Genomic DNA, 21,418 nt, shown 5'->3' with positions numbered 1-21,418 from the left:
CCCTAAGATACCATCTCACTCCAGTAAGATTGGCAGCCATTAGGAAGTCAAACAACAACAAGTGCTGGCGAGGATGTGGGGAAAAGGGTACACTTGTACATTGCTGGTGGGACTGTAAATTGGTAGGGCCAATTTGGAAAGCAGTATGGAGATTTCTTGGAAAGCTGGGAATGGAAACACCATTTGACCCAGCTATTCCCCTTCTCGGTCTATTCCCTAAAGACCTAAAAAGAGCATGCTACAGGGACACTGCTACATCAATGTTCGTAGCAGCACAATTCACAATAGCTAGACTGGAACCAACCTAGATGCCCTTCAATAGATGAATGGATAAAAAAAAAAATGTGGCATTTATACACAATGGAGTATTACTCTGCATTAAAAAATGACAAAATCATGGAATTTGCAGGGAAATGGATGGCATTAGAGCAGATTATGCTAAGTGAAGCTAGCCAATCCCTAAAAAAAATGCCAAATGTCTTCTTTGATATAAGGAGAGCAACTAAGAACAGAGTAGGGAGGAAGAGCATGAGAAGAAGATTAACATTAAACAGGGATGAGAGGTGGGAGGGAAAGAGAGAGAGAAGGGAAATTGCATGGAAATGGAAGGAGACCCTCAGGGTTATACAAAATTACATGCAAGAGGAAGTGAGGGGAAAGGGAAAAAAAACAAGGGGGAGAAATGAATTACAGTAAATGGGGTAGAGAGAGAAGATGGGAGGGGAGGGGAGGGGGGATAGTAGAGGATAGGAAAGGCAGCAGAATACAACAGACACTAGTATGGAAATATGTAAAACAGTGGATGTGTAACCAATGTGATTCTGCAATCTGTATATGGGGTAAAAATGGGAGTTCATAACCCACTTGAATCAAAGTGTGAAATATGATATGTCAAGAAGTATGTAATGTTTTGAACAACCAACAATAAAATTTTTTTTTAAATCTGATTATGGGCCTTTTATTGTTGATGTTTAATAATTCTTTATATATTCTGAATAAAATACATTATTAAATATAAAAAAGTCCAATTTGATGTCTTAATATAGGGCAGGACAGCAAGTGGACCTAATAGACAAAAATGGATAAAATGTAGATAAGTTAGTTGCATCTATTTTCATTGACAGTCAATCCAATATTATTTTTACTATCACTAATATAATGGTTACTATTATTATTTTATAGGTTACCTTAGAAATTCATACAATAGACTCTAAATCAGAAATTAAGAAATTTCAACTGTTTTAGAGATGGTACAAAGCTCTCCACAGAAAATACTTATAATTTCTTAGAGATTCAAACAGGAAGTACAACTACAGTTAAAATAAAATATGTATTTTTTGATGCTAGGTATTGAACAGTGAGTGTCACGCTTGCTATGCTTTATCACCAAGCTACATTCCCAGAACCAAATGATTTTTAAAGCATTCATTTATCTAGGATAGATATAAATTAAACCTGTTAAGATTAAAAAATATTTTGTTTTCATAATACCCTGAGTTCTTTGAATCAACAGATAAATTGTGTTCTGTTATTTTACAACTAAATATATATTTTTAAAATTTGTTTTAATTAGTTATACATGATAGTAGAATGCATTTATGCACTTTGATATATCATACATAGATGGAATATAATTTCTCATTTTTCTGAGTGTACATGTTACAGAATCATATTGATCTTGTTGTCACATATATACATACAGTAATAATGTCTGTTTTATTCTACTGTCTTTCCTATCTCCACACCCTCTCCCCTTCCCTCCCATCACTTTCCTCTACCGAATCTAAGGTAATGCTATTTTTCTCTAGTACCCCTCACCTTATTGTGAATTAGCATCTGCATATTAGAGAAAACATTCAGCCTTTGGTTTGGTGGGATTGTCTTATTTTTCTTAGCATGATATTCTCCAACTCCATCCATTTACTGGCAAATGCCAATATTTCACCCTTATTTAAAGCTGAGTAATATTCCATTGAGTATATATACCACAGTTTCTTTATCCATTCATCTATTGAGCAACACCTAGGTTGGTTCCACAGTTTAACTATTGTGAATTGAACTGCTATAAACATTGACGAGGCTGCATTACTGTAGTATGCTCATTTTAAGTTCTTTGGGTATACAACTAAATATATTTTATCCATAATGTTAACATGGTTAAAATGTGTATGATTTAACTGTATGATGAGGCTTCTTGTTTTTTCAGAACTATCTCCATTTCATATTTTCTATCATTGCATATATGTGTATGTGTATATATATATTTGTCAAACCATATATCCACATTTGGATGCAAAAATTTTGGTTTCCATATTTAATTGTGAGTCTTCAATTAATTAGAATATGTAAGGAACCCAAAACTTCATTCCAGATCATTGATATATTGCTTCTAAACTTAACTTTCTGATTCATGCTTTAAAATAAATATATGTGGAAATAATTTTAGCAAATAAATACATATGCATCACCTGTATGTCATTTCATCTGAAGATTTATCAAACAAAGTAAGGGAATTCCCAAGCATGGATTTGGGCCAACACTGCTTCAGCATAAATTGGTGATGGCAGAAATTTCCCTATTGTCCTTTTCTCAGTTTTATTAGCTCTTTTTTCTTCCATTTCTCTTACTGCATGGTAAACCTTCCTACTGCCCATGTTATAACAACTTCTATTCTAAAAAGCTCAGACAATGGATGATGTTTACTTGTTGTTTGCAAACAACAGAACCCACAGTGTTGCCAGCAGATGCCCTTGATTCACTGTGAATGAAGAAGGGAATTATAGAAAATCAGTGTGCATTGTGTGTCCAGCTGAGATGGATGCTGGCAGAGCAGGCTACAGGCAAAATTTCAGAGCAAAGAAGTGTATCTTCTAGGCCTTTACTACTATAGGCAATCATTTGAAGCCAACCATCTCCATTGTACCTCTGTTCTCAACTCTTTAAAACCATTTTTAATTTTCTCAAGACTTGCTATGCTGGTTCATCTGATAAAATTAATCCTGATTACTAAAGTTATACTTTTCAGATAATGATATGTTTCAATAAGGAAAATCTGGGGATTCAATGTCCTAAACTAAAGGAACAGGTTTCTAAACTAAATAAATAAATAAATAAATGCCTTGTACCATTCAGATCAGTGAAGAGCTATTTATCAAGAACAATGTAAGGTCTGAGATTTTCACCCTACTTACAAACTGACAAATAAGCCTGCCACATTTTTCATAGATGGTGGCAGAGAACAGGACAGTCCTGAGTCAGAGACAAAAGACTTTGTTACAGCTTAGCCAATAGCATGAGAATCATGTACATGCTAATTCCCCTGCCCCAATATGTCTCATAGGGTGATACCAGGGCCCTAATGGTTACTGCATCTGCATTAGGTATGTATAACAGCTTAGAAACCTGAATCTTTTATAATGAGCAGTCATCATGCCTGCTCTTGGTTTCATTAGGGGAGATTTATTTTACTATACTAGATAGTAAGTAAATGTATCTTCTTCTTCAAAGGTCATTTGCCAAGTACATACCTAAGAAAAGAGAATCCATAACAAAGGCCAATCAGTGCCCTCTGCTCACAAGACATGCAAAACATGGAAGACTTAGAGCATTTTCTCCCAACACTATTCAGGAAGAGGTTTCTGCCAGCTACCCCAAATGCTCTCTCATAGACTATGATAAACTAATCACCTAAAAAACTAATAAACATGCATAGGCCTGGGCCCCACTCGGAAATTTTGACTCAGTAAATCTGGAGTGTAGCTGGAAAAGATGCATTTTTTTTAATTTCCCAAGTAAGGTATGTGGTTGTGGCTTAGTGGTAGAGCACTTGCCTAGTACATGGGAGGCACTGGGTTTGATCCTCAGCATCACATAAAAAAAATAAACAAGTAAGCTGGTGCAGTGGTGTGGTGCACACCTGTAATCCCAGAGGCTTGGGAGGTTGAGGCAGGAGGATCATGAGTTCACAGACAACCCCAGGAACAGCGAGGCACTAAGCAACTCAGTGAGACCTTGTCTCTAAATAAAATACAAAATAGGGCTGGGGATGTGGCTCAGTGATGGAGTGCCCCTGAGTTCAATCCCTGGTACCGAAATAAATAAATAGGCAAACAATAAAGGTGTTGTGTCCAACTATAACTAGAATTTTTTAAAAAAAAATTCCCAAGTAAAGTTGATGCTATTTCTTCCTGCATTACCTTTTCCTCAGTGTCACAGATGACAGCTACTTCACTGATGTGTAAGGAATAATTAGAATTGGAATTAGAAGAAAAGATGGTAACAAAGCCCACATGCAGAAACAAACAAAATGAGAGAAAACAGAGAGGTGAGGAGTTGGTCTATCTTATTGAGGTTAAATAATATTGGGATAAGGATTTCAGGCCTGGGAATATGACAATATGAATTCCTACCATTTAACTTTCACAAGAAGGTAATGATGACATTTTGCTCTCATAAGCTCAGGACTCAGAATTAGGAAGATGTGATCCTACATACTAGTCAAATATTAAAGGTGAAGTTCATGCTTTAAAAAAACTCCCTGGGTAGAGGAGCCAAGATGGCGGAGTAGAGGAGGTACCGCTTATGGCTGCTCTGCACACGAATCCGAGAAAACAGTCAAAAGGCTTTTCCATCGGGTCGTGCCTTGACGAAAAACTACATCTCAGAGCATGTGACAGGACACCATACAGCGAATCTTTTGCAGACTCCATCAGAGCTGCGAGCACGGGGTGGAACACAGAGGCTTTGCTTGCTGGTAAGAATCCAGATGCTGGCCCCAAAACCCACAGTCTGAACACACATGCGGAACACAAGCAGCGGATTAGAAGTAGAAAATCAGCACCTCTACAGAACTGTAGATCGCCAGACTACACTCCGCTCCCATGCAGGTCACCCACCAGACCCAGTTCTGAGCACAGCAGCATCCCCCACCTCACCAAATACCCGATGTGGGAAACAGACGGAATCCATCTTGAAAAACTTTTCTCACCGTCTCTTGGTGGGCATGGCTACCAGCAGGTTTCTGCGGTACCTGGTTCTCAACTCCCCCAACCCCAGCTGTGATAACTCAAAACCTCTCAGGCCCGCCTACCTACCATGCATCTTCCATTTTAATTTTCTGTCCCAAAGATTTCTTCATATTGAAACACCTGTCCATTTATCTGTATTACTTTATCTAATTCCTTTCATGATGTTTCTACCCAAAATAAAATAAAATTCAACTTTTGAGGATGACAAAAAAACAACAACAAAAAAAAAAAACTCAAAACCTTTCTCAAGATCTTTTGGAGGATGTGGCTATCAAAGTGAAAATGCAACTGTACAGGCACCTAGTTTCCAACTCAGAGAGACTAAGAGCAAGGAGGCTCCAGGCAGAAGCTCAAGCACTCTCACACTGGCTACGTCCACCACCCTGAGGACAGAGACTGAAGCTTGAAATAGACAACGCCACCTATTGGAAGAAAAGAAAACAGAATTCTAAGAGATTTTTTAATTCCCTTATCATCCATTCTCCTCTACCCTTCCCCCGCTGGTCTTCACAACCCCAATATATGTGAAACCAAGAACTTTCCATGAAATAGGACTTTAAGAATTGAATCACCAGAATAATATAATATAGAGGAATTGCATTAGCAGCCCTCCCCCCGTTGTTTTTTTTTTTCTTATTTTCTTTCTCCCTCTCTCTTTTTTCTTTCTTTCTTTCTTTCTTATTGTTCTTCCTCCCTCTCTCCCACTTTCAACCTAACTTTTACTATTTTTACTATGGGTAATTTTCCAAATACAAACAGGTGTTTGATTTTATGCATTCTTCCCTAAACTACCTCCTGTCTATTCATTAGAGTTCTCCTCCAAAGTTGCTAAGATAGATTAACCCCCTACCCTCACTCCTTTCCCCCTTAAGATAACGTCCTACGCCCGACCCTCAGTTCTCTATATGCCACCAGAAACTGTATGCCTTTTATGAAACTAATGACTATACTTTAAATAATAATTGAGTCCAACATCTCTATACATAGAGACTAACTATAAATGTATTAATAATAAAAGCTTGCTCATAGATGACGTATTGGGAACAGTTAACATTTTCTTTCCCCACAAAGGAGAGATTTTGGAGCTATACAAGAGCAATATGAATCTATAGGGGAAAACCAATAACATAATAGTCTCACAGAGCTGGAAAGAAACGTGAGCAACATGAAAAGACAAGGAAAGAAAGGACCACAAACAATTCAAGACAATACAACATTAGAAGAGGTAACATCTACAGCAGAAAAAAAATGTCAGATAAAGATTCCAGGATATACATGGTTCAGATGTTCTGGAGTCTTAGGGAAGACATTAGACAACAAATGCAGACAATGAAAGATAACTTTGAAAATGAATTACATAAACAAATCCAAGAAGCAAAAGATCAACTCTACAGGAGAGAGAAGTTATACAAAAAAAAAAAAACAGAAATCCTAGAAATGGAAGAAATGATAAACCAAATTAAAAACTCAAATGAGAGTATCACCAACAGAGGATAACACTTAGAAGATAAGACATCAGACAATGAAGACAGAGTATATCATCCCGAAAAGAACATAGACAGCACAGTGAGACTGATAAGAAACCACGAATATCCAAGAAATATGGGATAGCATAAAGAGTCCAAATTTAAGAGTTATTGGGATAGAGGAAGGTATTAAGGTCCAAACCAAAGGAATAAACAATCTGTTCAATGAAATAATATTAGAAAACTTTCCAGAAATGAAGAATGAAATGGAAATCCAAATCCTAGAAGCCTACAGGATGCTGAATGTGCAAAATCACAAAAGATCCATACCAAGACACATTGTAATGAAAATGCCTAACATACAGAATAAGGAGAAATTTTTTTTAAAGAGAGAGAGAGAGAGAGAGAGAGAGAGAGAGAGAGAGAGAGAGAGAGAGATTGAGATTTATTTTTCAGTTTTTGGCAGACACAACATTGTTGTTTTGTATGTGGTGCTGAGGATCAAACCCGGGCCGCACGCATGCCAGCCGAGCGCACTACCACTTGAGCCACATCCCCAGCCCATAAGGAGAAAATTTTAAAAGCCACAAGAGAAAGTAAGCAGATTACATATAGGGGTAAACCAATTAGGTTAATGGCTGATTGTTCAACACAGACCCTGAAATCTAGAAGATCCTGGAACAACAAATTTCAAATGCTAAGAGATAATGGGTTCCAACCAAGAATCTTGTATCTGTCAAAATGAAGCTTCAGGTTTAAAGATTAAATAAAAACCTTCCATGATAAACAAAAGTGAAAAGAATTTGCAGATAGAAAACTGGCACTTAAAAACATCCTTGGCAAAACATTTCATAAAGAGGAAATGAAAAATATCAATGAAAACCAACAGTGGGAGGTAGTATACTAAAGGAAAAACTAATCAAAGAGGAAAAGCAAATCAAGTAAATAACAAAAATAAACAAATATGGCTGCAAATACAAACCAGATCTCAATAGTAACCCTAAATGTTAATGGCTTAAACTCATCATTCAAAAGACATAGGCTAGTAGACTGGATTTAAAAAAAAAGACCCAACAATATGCTGCCTACAGGAGACTCATTTGATAGAAAAAGACATACACAGACTGAAGGTGAAAGATTGGGAAAAATCATATCACTCATATGGACCTCGGAAGCAAGCTGGGGTACTCATATCAAATAAAGTAGGCTTCAAGCCAAAGTTAATCAAAAGAGATAAAGAAGGACACTTCATACTGCTCAAGGGAACCATACACCAACAAGACATAACAATCATTAATATATATGCCCCCCAAAACAATGGTGCAGCTATGCTCATCAAACAAACTCTTCTCAAGTTCAAGAGTCAAATAGTCCACAACACAATAATCATGGGTGATTTTAACACACCTCTCTCACCACTGGGGAGATGTTCCAAACAAAAGTTGAATAAAGAAACTATAGAAATCAGGAACACAATTAATAACTTAGACTTAATAGACATATATAGAATATATCAACCAACATCAAGCGGATACACTATTTTCTCAGCAGCACATGGATCATTCTCAAAAATAGATCATATATTATGTCACAGGGAAACTCTTAGACAATACAAAGGAGTTGAGATAATACCATGCATCCTATCTGATCATAATGGAATGGAACTGAAAATCAACGATAAAAGAAGGAAGGAAAAAGAATACATCACTTGGAGAATGAACAATAGGTTACTGAATGATCAATGGGTTATAGAAGACATCAAGGAGGAAATTAAAAAATTCTTAGAGATTAATGAAAACACAGACACAACATATCGGAATCTATGGGACACATTGAAAGCAGTTCTAAGAGGAAAATTCACTGCTTGGAGTTCATTCCTTAAAAAACGAAAAAAACCAACAAATAAATGATCTCATACTTCATCTCAAAATCCTAGAAAAAGAAGAGCAAAACAACAGCAAAAGAAGTAGAAGGCAAGAAATAATGAAAATCAGAGCTGAAATTAATGAAATCGAAACAAAAGAAACAATTGAAAAAATTGACAAAACTAAAAGTTGGTTCTTTGAAAAAATAAACAAAATCGACAGACCCTTAGCCATGCTAGCGAAGAGAAGAAGAGAGAGAACTCAAATTACTAGCATACGGGATGAAAAAGGCAATATCACAACAGACACTTCAGAAATACAGAAGATAATTAGAAATTATTTTGAATCCTTATACTCCAATAAAATAGAAGATAGTGAAGGCGTCGATAAATTTCTAAAGTCATATGACCTGACCAGATTGAGTCAGAAAGATATATACAACTTAAACAGACCAATATCAAGTGAGGAAATAGAAGAAGCCATCAAAAGATTACCAACCAAGAAAGCCCAGGACTGGACAGATACACAGCCGAGTTTTACAAGACCTTTAAAGAAGAACTAATATCAATACTCTTCAATCTATTTCAGGAAATAGAAAAAGAGGGAGTACTTCCATATTCACCCTGATTCCAAAAACAGACAAAGACACCTCAAAGAAAGAAAACTTCAGACTAATATCTCTAAAGAATATAGATTCAAAAATCCTCAATAAAATTCTGGCAAATCAGATACAAAAACATATCAAAAAGATCGTGCACCACGATCAAGTGGGATTCATCCCAGGGATGCAAGGTTGGCTCAACATACGGAAATCAACAAATGTAATTCATCACATAAATAGACTTAAATATAAGAACCATATGATCATCTCAATAGACACAGAAAAAGCATTTTACAAAATACAGCACCCCTTTGTGTTCAAAACACTAGAAAAACTAGGGATAACAGGAACTTATCTCAACATCGTAAAGGCTATCTACGCTAAGCCTCAGGCCAACATCATTCTAAACGGAGAAAAACAGGAGGCATTTCCTCTAAAATCTGGAACAAGACAGGGATGTCCTCTCTCACCACTTCTATTCACCATAGTTCTTGAAACACTGGCCAGAGCAATTAGACAGACAAAAGAAATTAAAGGAATAACTATAGGAAAAGAAGAACTTAAACTAGCACTATTTGCTGACAATATGATTCTAAACCTAGAAGACCCAAAAAACTCCACCAGGAAACTTCTAGAACAAGTAAATGAATTCAGCAAAATGGCAGAATATAAAATTAACACCCATAAATTAAAGGCATTTCTGTATATCAGTGACAAATCCTCTGAAACGGAAATGAGAAAAACTACCCCATTCACAATATCCTCAAAAAAATAAAATAAATAAAATACTTGGGAATCAACTTAACAAAAGAGGTGAAAGATCTATACAATGAAAACTACAGAACCCTAAAGAGAGAAATAGAAGAAGACCATAGAAGATGGAAAGATCTACCTTGCTCTTGGATAGGCAGAATTAATATTATCAAAATGACCATACTACCAAAAGCACTATTCAGGTTCAATGCAATTTCGATCAAAATCTCAATAGCATTCCACATAGATATAGAAAAAGCAATCATGAAATTCATCTGAAAAAATGAGAGACCCAGAATAGCTAAAGCAATTGTAAGCAGGAAGAATGAAACAGGTGGCATCACTATACCAGACCTTAAACTGTACTACAGAGCAATAGTAACAAAAACAGCATGGTAATGGCACCAAAACAGGCTGATAGACCAATGGTACAGAATAGAGGATGCAGAACTAACCCACAAATTTACAACTACCTTATATTAGACAAAGGTTCCAAAAACATGCACTGGAGAAAGGATAGCATCTTCAACAAATGGTGCTGGGAAAACTGGAAATCCATATGCAACAAAATGAAATTGAACCCCTATCTCTCACCATGCACAAAAGTTAACTCAAAATGGATCAAGGACCTAGGAATTAAACCAGAGACTCTGTGTCTAATAGAAGAAAAAGTAGGCCCTAATCTTTATCACGTGGGGCTAGGCCCCAACTTCCTTTATAAGACACCTACAGCACAAGAATTAAAACCAAGAATCAACAAATGGGATGGATTCAAACTAAAAAGTTTTTTCTCAGCAAAAGAAAAAAATCTGTGAGGTGAATAGGGAGCCTACATCCTGGGAGCAAATTTTTACCTCTCACACATCAGATAGAGCTCTAATCTCTAGGTTATATAAAGAGCTTAACAAGCACCAAAAAACCCAAATAATCCAATCAATAAATGGGCCAAGGACCTGAACAGACACTTCTCAGAAGAGGATATACAATCAATCAACAAATATATGAAAAAAAATGTTCATCATCTCTAGCATTCAGAGAAATGCAAATAAAAACGACTCTAAGATATCATCTCACTCCAGTCAGAATGGCAGCTATTATGAAGACAACAACATGTGTTGGTGAGGATGCAGGGGAAAAGGCACACTCATACACTGCTGGTGGGTCCTCAAATTGGTGCAGCCAATTTGGAAAGCAGTATGGAGATTCCTTGGAAAGCTGGGAATGGCACCACCATTTGACCCAGCTATTCCTCTTCTCAGACTATACTCAAAGGACCTAAAAACAGCATACTACAGGGACACAGCCACATCAATGTTTATAGCAGCACAATTAACAATAGCTAAACGGTGGAGCCAACCTTGATGTCCTTCAGTGGATGAATGGGTTAAAAAATGTGGCATTTATATACGACAGAATATTACTCAGCACTAAAAAATAATGAGATCATGGCATTTGCAGGGAAATGGATGGCATTAGAGAAGATTATGCTAAGTGAAGTTAGCCAATCCCCCAAAAAACAAATGCCAAATGTTTTCTCTGATATAAGACGGGTGCCTCAAAGTGGGGTAGGGAGGGAGAGTCTGGAAGGAAGATTACCTCTAAATAGGGAATAGGGGTGGGAGGGAACGGGAGGGAGAACGGGAATATCAAGGATGGTTAAAGGAGATGGTCATCATTATACAAAATACATGTATGAAGATGTGAAAAAAATAAAAATAAAATAAAATAAAAATCTCCCTGTTTGTCTCCTCCTATTGATTTCATTTCCCTCTGCACTTGGGATAGCAGGTATCCTAAGTGGTAGTGTTAAATTTCTCCAAGTATTCTTATTCTATTGACATGGTTATGTTCAAGACATAAGCATTTAGATTGGCATTTGTCATACTGATACTACTGAGATTTTAGGTAAGACTTTTAATCTTAGGCTATTTTTATGTTATTCTGAGAAAGTGAAAATTATAAATTTATTTTTATAGTTTTCATTGACTTCAGAGAGTTGTACATGAGTCTCTAGAGATACCAATAATCACCTTGTTATTCAGTATTTATTTTAAGCATGACATGATACACATAGATTATATACTTTATGATATATGAAATCAAAATTAAAGTTGACAAATGAAAACAAGGGTCCAGAGCCTATAATTGGATGAATAATTATCTCTTTTCTGTCTCTGTCCTCTTCATCTTTTCTACTCTGTTTGATGACATTTTTCATGCACTCTTTGAAACATTCTATTCCCTTAACTTCCATGAAATTAAAATAACATAAGTATATTATTATGTTTATAAAATCGGTCCATGTTTATTATTTTTGTAACAAATAAGCAATACAGAAAAAAATATTAGAAGTTGAATAATTACCTCAAACCCCATCATCCAGAATTACACATTGTTAATATTGGATGAACAGTATGACAAATTTATATTTGTGCTTATAGAGATGGAATGAAAAAAAAGAGTAGGTATACACATAGATTAGAGAAAAATAAATAGACAGGAAAACATAAAATAGGAAAAGTTAGATTGATAGAGACCATTTCATAAAAGGGATTATATTCTAAATGTTGTTTTTAATAAAATATATAGAAATCTGTATGAATTTTGCAAAAGGAAAGAAACTGAAGTGATTTCCAGTTTAAATTGGCAGGTTGAATAAGCATTTTCCTCCAATACACATTGAAATGGCAGCAAAGTGATTAAAAATGTATATCTACAAGGAAAAATGAGTGAGGAAGAGTCAATAGCATAAGAATCTGTATGAATAGAAATGATCAGAGCTGTATGCCAAGGCAACAGTGAGAAAAGCTGAAATGCACAGATCCTCAGATGTCTCAGGTAGCAACAGGGAAGGAAGAACTTAAACACTGACTAAAAGTCTATTTAAAAACTAGCTAGAAATTGGAACCCTCATCCACTGTAAATAAAAAAATTGTACAGCCACTTTGAAAAATTACCTGGCAGCTCCTCCAGTGTCTAAATCCCAAGTTACCATATGATCCAGCAATTCTACTCTCCAGAGAATTTGAAACATATTTCTACACAGAAACTTGTACATAAATATTCATAACAGCATTATTCATATGGGCAAAAAGTGGAAATTACTCACACGTCCATCAACTGATGAATGGATGAACAGCATGAGGTCTATCCATACAATGGAATATTATCCAACCATAAACCAAGAATGAAGTATTGATAGTCATTACCACATGTATAAACCTTGAAAATATTATTGCATGTGAATGAAACTGCTCAGAAAAAGTCACATATTATATGATTCCATTTCAATGAAATGTTCAGAATAGGCAAATCTATCCAGACAGAAAGACTTTGACTAGCACTAGAGAATTTGAGGGAGGAGAAAAGGGAGTGACTGCTAATAAATGTAGAGTTTAGTTTTGGTGGACAAAAATGTTCTGGAATTGATTGTGGTGATGTTTACACATATCTGTGAGTATGCTAAAAATCATGGAGTTTTACATTCTAAGGGGGTAAATTGTTTCTTAATAAAGCTATTTAAAAAAACTAGTTAGTTACATTCCCAAATAGCCACTTCTATTCAGCACAGTCAATCCTCTGGACCTCTCCCATCTCTTCAAACATCAGTGACTTTTTTCTGATCGGAATAAACTTACAGGACAAGAGAGCAAGCCAACCCAAAGCAGGTGCAGTAATGAAAACAGGAGGCAGGGGATGGATTATGGGAAAGCTCATGTGCTGAAGGGTAGGACCATCAGGCTTCTTTCCCACTCAGATCCCCATAACCCTGGCTGGTAGGTAAGGCCTGCACAGGGGAGTCTAATCAAGACAAGATAAAAAAGCCATCAAATAACAACAAAATCTGAAACCACCCTGCAAAAAGTCTGTAAGCAGACACTAAGGCATGGAGTTATATACATAGTACAGGTTTGAATTCTCTCAATTGTAATCCTAACTCTGCTTTTTGTTGGACATGAGGCTTTTGGCAAGTTATTAACCTCTGCTACCTCATCTACAAAATGAAAATAATAAGAGGACTTACTTTATGAGGTTATTGTAAAAATTGAATGTGAAGTGCTTAGAAGAAGGCCTGGCCTAGGGTAAGCTGCTTAAAGTTGTTCACTATTGTTATTTATGTTTCATTCTTGAACATAATTAGACAAGGAAAACTAGGCAGTTAAGGAAAATATTTAATAAAGACGGAAATAAAAACAAATGAACAGGGGAAAAAAAAGCCACTGGGAGAAACAAAGTATAAAGGGCAAAAAATAAAAATGTCTCAAAATTGTCATGACTATCCTGAGAAAGATAAGAGAATATATTGTGACCTTGAACAAGAATGAAACACTCTTAAAAAACAGCAGTAAAAGAACAATAAGGAATGAAATAATTCCTGGCTAGAGCAAAGAAAATAATACAAAAATGGAAACAATGTGTTTCCAATAAGGCAGAGAAATACAAAAATTCGAATATTGTGAGTGAAAAATAAAAAAAGAGAAAAATCCAATAAGAATTCTACATAATGCAGAAAAAGCCTAGCATGGTTTCCCATATAGTCAATGCTCAATAAATATATCATGGAGTAATAAGCAAATCAGTAAATGGCTAGAAGTTCTGGAGAAGTAACAAGTCACATACCATTTAGAAGTGAGGCTAGCATAGTGAATATTTTTTGGAATGCAGTTCAGCAATACATTTGAGCTTTCTCAGGAAAGCTCAAAAATGCTTTCTACCCTTTAACCAATAAGTATATTTGTGATAATTTACTTTTGGTATATAATCTGAGATATAAACAGGTGTTTATGTACAACAATCTTCAGTGAAATATCATTCCATTATCAGAAACTTAGGGAAATCTAAATATTCAATATTAGGAGTATCTTTAAATATATGCAATATATCTGTACACCATGAAATTTTGGGTATCTATTAAAAAGTGATTTGGAAGGCCATTTCATGCTAATATGGAAATGTTCCCAATGATGGGTGAAAATATTAGGACAAAAAAGTAAGCAAAATATACTTGAAAACAAACTTTTGTTTAACCTTAACACTTCTCAGCCCTAATCCAGATGCCACACTCCTTTTTAAAATTTTTTTTAGTTGTAGATGGACACAATATCTTTTATTTATTTTTATGTGGTGCTGAGGATCAAACACAGTGCCTCACACCTGCGAGGCAGGCACTCTACCACTGAGCTACAGCCCCAGCCCCACCACACTTCTTTTTAAGTGTACTCTCTCTCCCCTTCCTCCCTCCTTGCTTTAATTATTTGTAATCTTTCTATGCCTTGTTCTTCGGAATTTTAATAGCAGTTTTCCATCTTATTGTATTGAATAAATATTGGTTTTATCACTTCTATTGTTTTTAGGTTCTAGAGGGCAAGAATAAGATCTCAACTTCATCCGTCTTTCAGTATCCAGTTAAAATGCCTTGCACATAGTGCATTCATTCAATATTGATTCGTCTACTCAACAGACAACTGATCTATGACTATTGTATATCTATACCTAATAAGGAGATGTTAAAAGAGTAAGGACATGAAGTCAAGAGATTTGGATCCTTGACTGTGGGCAAGTTGCTTTACCACAGTAGTCAAATGAAGATGTCATAGTTTAGTGCTCCCAATGAACTTTGAGATGAGGATTAATGTGCAAGAAATGTATTAAGTAATGTAGTAAGTAAAGAATTATTAGAGAGAGTAAGGGAAGAAGAGAGAGAATACAGAGAGGACAAAAACCCAAACAAATGTTTGATCTCACCTGAAGTCCAAGTCTGTACCTAATTGGACACTCTAGGTCACATAAAGCTTGAGCACTGTACCAACTTGAGTCAAGAGAGTGGCTTGTCACTACTTTAGATATTCCAGTTATTTAATAATTTACTTATCAGTTCATGATATATTTACTGATTAATGACTATTTGGGAGAATACATGCTAGGGTTTTTCTACATTATTATATAGAATTTTTATTGGGTTTTTCTTTTATGCCACCTTTTTTTTTTCCAATCACAACATTCCAATCTTGCACTTCTCTTCCCTACCAGGACCATTAGTAGTCAATCATCAGCTACAGTTCCCTGATATAAGGATGGGGAAGGTATGGAATTAGGATAATGACCCTCACTCTTGATTTCCTTCTCTCTGTTTTGGGGCAAAGTGGCTCTAGTTCAATGAAGCTATTTCTCTGAAGAAAGTCACAGGTAGACCCATGGTGTGGGAGGGACAACATTATAGGAGAATATTGAACAAGATGGGTTTCTAAATAATTCTTCTGAATAAAATATTAACAATAGTCTATTGTATTTAGTGTAGAAAATAGAATTATTAAATCTTTTTAGGGAGATGAAATGAAAACATTTTAAATTATTAGATGGCAAGTCAGTGTACACTCAAACATCAATACTGTTCCAAAAAAGGAAAAATTCAAAGCTTAATTGGGAGACATTATAGAGAAAGAAAGCCAGTGAGTTAATCATAAACTCATAATTGGACTTCTTCGACATAAATCCATTTCCCTAAAATCCTGAAGAACATGAAAGCTTCCTTTAAATCAACTTGTTTTCTCTTCATCTTACTCTCCTTCCCACTGAACTTGTATTTCCAGACCCTAAAATCTTGATTTCTATCTACCCTTTCTGCCATTATTTTCTCACTTGTTTTTTCCAAAAATGCACATATAATCCCTGAGGTTTTTTTTAAGTGCTTCCATTCACTACTTTATCTCCCTTGTCTTCCTCTCTCATTTCCCTATTCCTGACACTCAAATTCCATTCAAATAACTTATTTTTCGTCCCAGGTTATTTACAACAAAACTTCCATATTTCAGTGATTCTCCAGTTCATACACTGCCTTAAACACCCACAAAATGATTAAAAACAATATGACAGTGTATAATTAATGTCTAAACCCTATGGAACTAAATCTAACTGCTACAGGCATCTATTCTTTCTTCCAAACTAGACTGTAATCTTCCAAGGACAATGTACTATATCCCTTCATACCACCTGGCACAGATCTAGACAAACCATAGACAAGCATAAGTGAGTGATGACATCTTGCCTTAATAAAAATAATGACTACCAAACATAATCACACAAGATAAACCCCATTTCGTAAAATGAACACTAATATACTACAGAATCAGTTTACTAATGGATTCTGAAATGACACTTCAAGATGATAAAATAGAAAATGAAAAAATATAACCAAAAAATCTACACACCTTTAAAGGTACTTCCAAATAATCAATTTAAGTGTTAATTTGTTTGAGGACTGTGATTTATCATAGTATTGTGAAAAATATTCTCTAAATAGACATCTAGCTCTTAAGAAAAACAAGAGACAGGGAAGCTGAAGGCAGTAAGACTTCGAGCATGACAATGTCAAGGTTTTCTGATACAGCAGGTGTCCAATTATAACATAACAACCACATTCTCTGATATGAATGTCAATATTCAGGTTTTTTTGTATGCTATCTAGAGTCAGTCTTAGGAAAGAGTTAAATTTCCACTCTGTAGAATAGTGTTTTTAAAATATTTTTGTAGTTGTAGATGGGCACCATGCCCTTATTTTGTTTGTGGTGCTAAGGATTATTTATATGTGGTGCTAAAGATTAAACCCAGTGCCTCACACTTGCTAGGCAAGCATTCTGCCACTGAGCTATATCTCCAGCCCTAGAAAACCACTAAATATGAAAAAGTATTAATGCCTCCTAGAATTGTGGTCTGGGCGTTACTAATTCTGTAAAATATATGTTTGAACAAAAAAAAGGTTTGAGGAAGAATGCAAGAATAGGGAAGCAAGATGTGCAGACTGAGTATCTGAAGTTCACATTCACATGTGGCAGAACACTAATCCACCTTCCTGAATGGTTTCAGCATCTACCTCATAATTTGTATACTTCCTTCTCTGGTCCTATCTTTGATTTCTTCATCTTCATATTATTTAACCATTTTACCCCCCAGGGCTTAGAAACCTGGATCTCCTAAACTTTAACCATCTTAATCTTCATTCCCCTGCATTCACCCCCAAGCACAGCCACTTCACCAGCATTGGTATCTCTTGAAATTACACGCCAACTCACTGATCTCCGTGCATAATACCTTCACTAACCCTGTTCTTCAATCTGTTACATCCTTAAGTTCTCCCTAGCTTTCCTTTTCCTTAACTGTTTCTTCAGTATCTAATGTTTTACTCTCCTCCAAGAAAACCTTGTTTTCTTCTGTAATCAAAATATCTAATCAATAGAGATACTAGAATCTAGATTTTCTCACTCTATTTATTATATGTCTCTCTTATATACCTAAACATTTAATAATTTGTATAAAGTTCAATGCACCATTTTTTTTTAAATTTTATGGTCATATGAAAGAATTCTTTGCCTGAGAAGTATTAATGGCAAATAAACACATGAAAAGATGCACATTGTTTGTCATTAAGGAATTGCAAACGAAAACCTCAATGAGATATCAGCACATACCTAGTATAATGACTTTTAAAAGAAAATGACAATACCAAGTGCAAAGGCTGCAGAGGAAGTAGCACTTTCATTGCTGTATATATGAGTGGCACACATCTACTGTGTAAAGCAGAGTGGGAGTTTCTTATAAAGTTAAACATTGTTACCATATGACCCAGCAATCCCACAGTTATATATTTACCCAAGAGAAGTAAAAATGTATTCATACAAAAATTTTTACATAAACATTAAGAGCAGCTTTAATCATGATCACCAAAATGAAAACAACTCAAGTGACCAAGGGAGAATTGTGAACAAACATCTATACAGTGGAATATTACTCAGTAGTAAAAAAATGAATGAATCACTGTTACATGCTATAAACAAATGAGTCTCAAATGCACTTTGCTGAGTAGAAGAAGTCAGATTCATAAGATTTATATGATTCATTTATATTACAGGCACTCTGGAAAAAGCAAATCAGCTCAGTGATTGCCAAAACCTGGGGATAAGATAGGAATTGACTACAAAAAGGCAGTCGAGGGATTTGGGGGTGATAGAATGGAAACATGGGTGTATGTATTTGTTAAAACTCATACCACAGTATGTAATTTATAAACTTTCCCATATGCAAAATTTAAAAAAAAAACGTTAAAAAGTATAAAATATGGATGAGAATGTGGAGCAAAGGAACATTTATACAATCTTCTGGGGAGTTAAAGTGATATAATGCCTTTTTAAAATAGTTTAGCATAATTTTTAGAGTTGAATGTGAACATACTTGGTGACCTGGCAATTTTATCCCCTAGAGGAGCTTGTACATCTGCACCAGAAAACATATATATCAATGCTCATGACGAAACTGTTTGTAATAGTAAAACTCTGAAAACAACCCAAATTTCTTCTGGCAGGAAATTGGGTAAATATACTGGGAAACACAGAAGAGGGAATGGTGACAAGTTGCTCCTGATGTCTGACTTTTGCAGTGGTTTCTGTTGGCCAGCTCTGAATTCTACAAACCTGCCATCAACTCTGTAAGCCCCATTCTCTCTGCTAAATTTCTTTTTTATATATGATGACCTGACCTAGTTTATATTTCTTGCAACAAAAAACCTTGAAAGATCCAAAGCCCAATCAAAACTTAACATGTCCCATCAACACACATAGACCCATCACTTTCCAAATCATTCACACACAGAGTTGGCATCATTTGAACAACCTCATCTGCCTTACCACCCTGTCATTTCTACCTCTTTAACATGTCACGTACCTATATAAAATAAATGCAGACTTCTATAAAATCATAGCAGCAAATCTGTTTACATCCTATTCATCTTTTGAAAGCTAGTTTGAAGCCAGCACTTGCCTTTACCCCATTTTCTATGCCTAGGCAAATAAAACTATGCTTCATTCTGAATATTCAGAGTACAATTTTCCTAATTTCCTTCCCTGATTAATGCATTCAACTAATGTTTATTGTGCAACCACTGTGTGTCAAGACTTGTCCTTGGACCTGAAAATACAGCAATAAAACAAATAGGCACCAATCTCTGTATAGTGGGGAGACAGACAATAAACAAAATAATATGCAAAATGCATAGCAGGTTAAAGAGTGCTAAGGAGGAAAAAGGAGACAGAAAGGGAGCCAGAAAATATCATGGACTTTGCCATTTCAGATAAGATGGGCAAAGAAGGTTTCACAGAAAAGATGTGACATTGGACAAAGATCAGAAGCAGGTGAGGGAGTAGACCAAGTAACAATCTTATGGAAGATGATTCAAGACAGAAGAAATAGCAAATGTAAAGTCCCTAAGCTTGAGACATGCTAGATGATTTTGTGGAAAAATGAAGAGGCAGAGTGGGCACAGAACATCACAGATGGCCTTATTGATTCTCGGCTTTCCTCTGAATTAGAATGGAAGTCATTGCATAGTTTTCAGCATACATGGTCTAACTTTATTTTAGCAGGCTCATTCTTGGTTGAGAATAGACTGTGGGGGTAAAGGTAAAAGGAGGGAGGTATGTCAAGAGATTATTGGCCTTCAGCAAGATGTTGGTAGAAACAGCATAGATTTTTTTAAAATCTCCCTGAGTTCCTCTCAAAAATAAAAAAGCAATTAGGACTAGCATATACAAATAAATAATTAATTAATTCAAGAGAGAGGTCATGGAAAAATATGGGAAATTAATCTCCATAAGCCCAGAATACAGGATGGATACAAGTAGATTGTGAGAAACAGAAGCTCTGAATAAAAGGACGGTAGACAAAGGGATTTCTAATTGTTCTAAGAGCCAGACAACCCAGATATTGCCAGCAAATCATCATCATGAAAAGGAGGAGTCACTACTGGCAACAGAAGTCTGAGAAAAATAGTTGAAACAGGAGAGTTATTCTCAGCCTCCCATTTGAAGTCAGTTCAGGAGGGCTGCAGAGAGAACATAAATAACAGAGTCTAGTCCCAAAGGCCCTCCGAGAAAGTAAAGATCTCCATACTTAGCACATACTCCAGGTAAAGAAAAGAAAGAAATAGTCCATCCAGATTCAGAGGGTAATGGCAGAGGAAGTCAATGGAGGCAATTTTCAGGAGTAACTGAAGTAACTGTACACCAAGAGAATATGTTTATTAATACTTCAAAGAAAGAGCCCAAGAGCTTTGAAGCTTGGAAAACTATACTGGTATAACACTCAGAAACTTTCTAGTAGAAGTATATGTATACTTATCCCACTTGAATAGCCAAAAAGGAGAGCATGTAATATGCAAAGATTTTCTTCTTTTAATAAGGATAAAGGTGACAGCATACAATCATTATATGCTCTGACAATGTTGACATACAACTTCAGAATTGGAGGAACAAGGGGAGAGTGTAAGAAAAGTGAAAACAGCTTTTTGATTGCCTTATATTGGTAAAAGGAAATTATTTTAGAACAGACATTCTGGAATAAGGTGGAGAGGCAAGAAAATTTTGCTAGCTTGTTTAATATTGTTCATGGAAGATAAGCAGTAGACAAAAGCCAAAAACATCTACACCTCTGAGATACAGAGTCAGGAAACCATTTATTCACATTAGGACTCTAGAATCTCTTCAAGAACAATAAGAACAAGAATGTATCTGTAAGTCACAATCAAAGTCAATGAGACACATTCATACACACTTTCAGGACTTAGAAAAAAGTGTCCTTGGTAAGGCAAAGAACTTACCCAACAGTAAGGAGAAACTAGAAACCATATGTGCACTAATTGGCGAGTACAAGCCAGTGTTA

Source organism: Marmota flaviventris, chromosome X (assembly GCF_047511675.1).
Source record: "Marmota flaviventris isolate mMarFla1 chromosome X, mMarFla1.hap1, whole genome shotgun sequence".
NCBI lineage: Eukaryota > Metazoa > Chordata > Mammalia > Rodentia > Sciuridae > Marmota > Marmota flaviventris.
Note: the sequence above shows the minus strand (reverse complement) of the source record.